Source organism: Galeopterus variegatus, unplaced genomic scaffold (assembly GCF_000696425.1).
Source record: "Galeopterus variegatus unplaced genomic scaffold, G_variegatus-3.0.2 Scaffold1314, whole genome shotgun sequence".
Classification (NCBI taxonomy): Eukaryota; Metazoa; Chordata; class Mammalia; order Dermoptera; family Cynocephalidae; genus Galeopterus; species Galeopterus variegatus.
The window spans coordinates 348,365-354,863 of NW_007727425.1; positions in this window are offsets into that span (position 1 = coordinate 348,365).

Here is a 6,499-nt window from a genome sequence, read left to right on the forward strand (position 1 = left end):
TCACGAAAAAAGACAAAATGGAAAAAAAAAAAAAAAAAAAAAAAAAAGAAGGAGAGAACAGATCTGTGTTTACTAGTGGTGGGAAAGGTGCAGAGGTAGTGTCATCACACCCTGTACATATGTATTGATATTCAACTCTCTACTCCACAAATATGTACAACCAATTATGTTTCAGTTAAAATAATGTGGTTTCCCTCTTCATTTTGTTAAAGTGGTGTATTATAATGATTGATTTTTGTATGTGGAACTATTCTTGCATTCCAGGAGTAAATCTCACTTGGTCATGGTGTATAGTTCTTTAATTTGCTGTTTAATTTACTTGGAAAGGTCTGCATCAATATTTATCAGGGGTATTGGTCTGTAGTTTTTTTTCCTTGTAATGTCTTTGTCTGGATTAGGTATCATCATAATGTTGGCCTCAAAGAATGAGTTGAGAAGTATTCTCTCCTCTTGAATTTCTTGCAAGAATTTGAGAATGATTGATGTTTGCTCTTCTTCAAATGTTTGATGAAATTCACCAATAAAGTTTTGGGCTTTTCTTTGTTGGGAGGGTTTTGATTTCTGATTCAATCTTCTTACTAGTTACGGATCTATTTAGACTTTCTATTTCTTCATGATTCAGTTTTGGTAGGTTGTTCATTTCTTTCAAAAACTTTATTTTATTGTGGTAAGAAAACTTAACATGATAACTACCCAATTAAAATTTTAAGTGTACAATACACCATTCTTGACTATGGGTATGAGGTTTTACAGCAGATCTCTAGAACTTATTCACCTTGCTTCACTGAAACTTTGAGCCTGCTGATTAGTAACTCATCATTTACCCTTCCCTCCAGCCCCTTGCAACCGTCATTCCACTTTTTGATTCTATGAATTTGATTATTTTAGATATGTCATGTAAGTGAGATCATGTACTGTGTGTGTCTCTCTGACTGACTTATTCCTCATTTCACTGAGCATATTGTCCTTAAAGTTCAGCCATGTTGTTGCAGATTGCAGAATTGCACTGAATGTATGCAGTATCCCCCTTGTCCTGGGTAAAGCTGGGAACTGGGGATCTCGTCCTGGTTGTATGGTGCTATGTTGTGGCAGGGTCTCTGGTGCGAGAGTATCCTGAATCTCTACTTGCTTTGGTGAGTCTGGGTTTGTGTTATTCTGGCATGCAGGAGCCTTTCAATTGGTTTCTGATTTCTTACTTAGGGAATTTGTCCATTAATTGCTGCTAAATTGGTGTGTTTTTTGAGGGAAGGAGGATTCAGAGCTTACTACTCCACCATATAGTGACATAATTCCTTAGAATCTGTACATTTCATCTAGGTTATGCAATTTCTTGGTGTACAATTGTTCATAGCACTCCCGTATAATCCCATTTATTTCTTTTGAAAATTATTTTTATTTTTAACAATTCATTTTGATTGTATATGTTTAAACTGTATAACATGATGTTTTGATATACACAGTTGAATGATTACTGAGGTCAACCCTATTAATATATTTACCATCTCACATAGTTGATTTTTTTCTGTATGGTAAGATCAGTTAAAATCTACTCTGTCAGCAAATTTCGAGTATACAATTTAATATTATTAACTATAGTCTTCATGCTGTACATTAGATCTCTTGATTTATTCATTCTTCATAACTATAACTTTTTATTATTTGACTGACTTCTTCCATTCTCTTTTCCTTTTCACCCTTATAAGACCATCATTCTATTCTTTGTTTCTATGTATTTGACCTTTTTTTAGATGCTATATATAAGAGAGATCATGCAGTATTTTCATTGTGTTTGACTGATTTCACTTAGCATAATGTCCTCCAGGTTTATCCATGTTGCTGCAAATGGCAGGATCTTCTTTTTCTAAAAGGCTGAATAATATTTTATTATATATGTATATATAGGTACGTGTGTATGTATGTATACCACAATTTCTTTATGCAGTCATCTGTTGATGATACTTAGGTTGTTTCTACATCTTCGCAATTGTGAATAGTGTTGCAATGAACATGGGAATGCAGATTTATCCATGAGGTGCCGATTTCATTTCCTTCGGATATATATACAGAAGTAGAATTGCTGTGTCATGTGGTAGTTCAATTTTTAATTTTTTGAGGACCCTCCATACTGTTTCCATAATAGCATCACTAATTTACATTTCCACCCACAGTGTACAGGGGTTTACCTTTCTTCACACCCTTAGCAACACTTGTTATCTTTTGTCTTTTTGATAACAGCCATCCTAACAGGTGTGAAGTGATATCTTATGGTTTTAATTTGTGTTTCCCTGATGATTAGTGATGTTTAGCACCTTTTCATATATCTGTTGGCCATTTTTATGTCTTCTTTGGAGATATGTCTAATCAGTTCCTTTGCCTGTTTTTAAATTATTTTTATTTATTTGTTTATTTTGCTGTTGAGTTCTGTGAGTTCCTTATATATTTTGGGTATCAACCCCTTATAAGATATATGATTTGGGCCAGCCCGTGGCTCACTCGGGAGAGTGTGGTGCTGATAACACCAAGGCCCCGGGTTCGGATCCCATATAGGGATGGCTGGTTAGCTCACTTGGGAGAGCCTGGTGCTGACAACACCAAGTCAAGGGTTAAGATCCCCTTACCGGTCATCTTTAAAAAAAAAAAAAAAAAAAAAGATATATGATTTGCAAATATTTTCTCCCAATCCGTAGGCTGCCTTTTAATTATGTTCATTTTTTTTTCTTTGGTGTGCAGGAGCTTTTTAGTTTCATGTGATCTTGTTATTATTTTTTAATTAAAAAACACAAGCTTTTTATTTTTTAAAGAGTCTCATACTATGACACATGCAATTATATATATTTATATACACAACTAATATGTGTGTGTTTAACCCCATTAAAGTAGAAAGAAAAAAAATGGATAAATATTTTTTCAATAGCTTAGAATGAGAAAGACCTTTGTAACTATGACATAAACTCGAAAGTTAAAAAGGCAAATATAATTTGACTATGTAAAAACTTTATACATCTCTATGGAAAAAAGAAGAGAGAATAAAAAGACCAAAACAAGCAGAAAAGAGCAATAAACTGAACAAAAATAATTGTTCAAATATGCCACTTCGACAGGGGTTGCACTGAATCTGTATATCCCTTTGGATGGTATATTAGTCAGGGTTCTCCAGAGAGACAGAATGAATAGGATATGTTTATAAATGTATGAGAGGGATTTATCAGTGGAGTGGGCTCACACAATTGTGTGAATCCCACAACAGACTGTCTGCAAACTGGATGCTAGTAGCATGGCCTCAGAAACAGGGAAGCTGATGGTGTCCTTGGTGTAAGTCCTGGATGCCAGCAGCATGGCTCAGTCCAAGTCTGAAGGTCTCTGAACTAAGGGAAGCTGATGGTGCTGTGGTGTATGTCCTGGAACCCAAAAGCCAAAGAGTCTCAAGCTCTGACATCCACTAACAGGAAAGCAGAGTGTATCCCAGCTCCAGCAAATAGAGAGAGAGAAATTCTCTTTTCTCTGTTTTTGTTCTCTCTGGAACCCCAGAAGATCGGACAGTTCCTGCCCATATTGAGGGCAAATCTTTCCCACCCAGTGCACTTAAGGTCTCATACTAAGCTCTTCTGGACACACCCTCATGGACACACCTAAACAGATAGCTTTACCAGGATTCTCAGTATCCCTTAATCTAATCAAGTTGATACCTAGAATTAACCATCACAGATAGCATGGACATTTAAACAACATTCATTTCTCTAATCCATGAACATGGGATAGCTTTCCACATATTTGTGTCTTCTTCAATTTCTTTCATCAATATTTATAGTCTTCAGTGTACAGATTTTTCATCTCCTTGGTTAAATTTATTCCTTATTGGTGTACAGAAACAATCCATCTTACTTCTATAAAATCAGTAGTAACTTCTCTTTCATTTCTGATTTAAGTTATTTGAGTCTCCTCTCTTTTTCCCTTAGTCAATCTCGCTAACAATTTGTCAATTTTGTTGCTCTTTTTGAAGAACCCACTCACGGTTTTATTGCTTTTCCTGTATTGTTTTTCTTTTCTGCTTCATTTATTTCTGCTCTAATCTTTATTACTTCCTTTCTTGTGCTAACTTTGGGTTTATTTATTTATTTTTTGTAGTTTGTAAAAGTGTAAAGTTACATTTTTGATTTGAATTTTTTTCCCTTTTTAGTGTAAATGTTTAAAGCTCTAGATTTTCCCTCTTCATTGATTTTGCTACATCCCACATGTTTTGGTATGTAGTGTTTTCATTTTCATTTGTCCCAAGACATTTTAAAATTTCTTTTGTGATTTCTTCTTTGAACTGATATGGATTGAGTATTTGTGTCCCCTTTATATTCATAGTTAAAATCCTAACCCCCAATATGATGGTAGTAGGAAGTGGACTGCTCTTATAAATGGGATTAGTGTCCTTATAAAAGGGACCCAGAGATCTCCCTTGCTGTTTTCTGCTATGTGAGGATACAACAACAGAATAGAAGCATTTAGAACAGCAGGATTTAGAACCTTCCTATAAAGCAGTGGGGTGATGCTGCCCCCCCCAGTGGGCCTAGAAGGTAGAGCATTGAGTGCAGGAAGATTTTTCCCAAGCCTTTAAGTTTAATGTAAGAAGTGAGAAGATGGTAGTCTATGAATCAGGAAGTAGGCCCTTATTAGGCATTGAATCTTCAGGCATCCTGATCTTGGACTTCCCTACAGAAACATATGCTTGTTGTATAAGCTACACAGTCTATGATATTTTTGATATAACAGCATAAATGGACTAAGACAGATCCATTGGTTGTTTAATAGTTTATGGTTTAGTTTCCACACAGGTGTGAATTTTCTAAGTTTTTCCTGCTGTTGATTTCTAATTTCATTCCATTGTGATCAGAAAAGATACTGTGTGTCATTTCAATATTTTAAAATATTTTAAGACTTGTTTTATGGACTAACATATGGTTTATGCTGGAGAATGTTCCGTGTGTTACTTGAGAAAAATATGTATTCTGATGTTGGATGTAGTGTTTTGTATATGTCTGTTAATCATTTCAATATTTTAAAATATTTTAAGACTTGTTTTATGGACTAACATATGGTTTATGCTGGAGAATGTTCCATGTGTTACTTGAGAAAAATATGTATTCTGATGTTGGATGTAGTGTTTTGTATATGTCTGTTAGGTCCAATTGTTCTATAGTGTTCAAGTTTAAGTTTTCTATTTCCTTATTCATCTTCTCTCTGATTATTCTATCCATTATTGAAAGTGAGGGATCGAAGTCTCCTCTTCTTATCATAGAATTGTCTATTTCTCCCTTCTGTTCTTTTAGTGTTTGACTCACATATTTAGGGCCTCTGATATTTTGTTCTTATATGTTTATAATTGTTATATCTTCCTGGTGAATTGACCATTTTATCATTATATAATATCCTCCTTTACCTCATGTGAATGTTTTCAACTTAAAGTTTATTTTGTTTGAGATTAGTATAGCCACACTTGATCTCTTTTGGTTACTATTTACATAGAATATCTTTTTCCATCCATTCACTTTCAACCTACATGTATAGTCAGATCTAAAGGGAATGTCTTGTAGACAACTATAGTTAGATTCTGTTTTCTTAAAATATTAAAAAATCTATTCTGCCAATCTGTGTCTCTTGACTGTGGTGTTTAATCCATTTATATTTAAAATAATTGCTGATAGGGAATGACTTACTATTGCCATTTTGCTAATTGTTTTCTGTATGTTTTACAGCTTTTTTATCCCTCATTTCCTCCATTACTGCTTATGTACGTGTTTACTTGATCTTTTGTAGTGATATGTTTGGATTCCAGTCTCATTTCCTTTTGTGTATATTCTATAGATATTTTCTTTATGGTTTCCATGGGAATTACACATAGCATCCTAAAGTTATAATAATCTATATTAAACTAGTACTAAATTCAAACACATGCAGAAACTCTATTCCTTTATAGCTCTATACTTATGGTAATAATATCACAAATTACATCTTTATATATTGTGAACCTATTAACATAGACCTATAATTATTTTTTAATGTTTTTATCTTTTAAACTCTATGGGAGAATAAAATTCTATGGAATTACAAACCAAATACAATAATGCTGGTTTGTATATTTTACTATATATTTATCTTTACTAGAGAACTTTATACTTTCATATGGCTTTCAGTTACTGTCCAATGTACTTTCATTTCAACTTGAAGTACCCCCTTTGGCATTTCTTGCAGGGCAATCCTAGTGGTAATGCACTCCCTCAGATTTGTTTATCCAGGAAGGTCTTAATTTCTCCTTCATTTTGAAGGAGAGTTTTGCTGGATATAGTATTCTTGATTGACAGCTTTTTTCTTTCAGCATGTTAAATATATCATTGCACTGATTTCTTGTCTGCAAGATTTCTGATGAGAAATCTGTGAGGATCCCTTGTACATGATAAGTTATTTTTCTATTGCTGCTTTCAAGATTCTCTCTTTGTCTTTGATTTGTAACAGT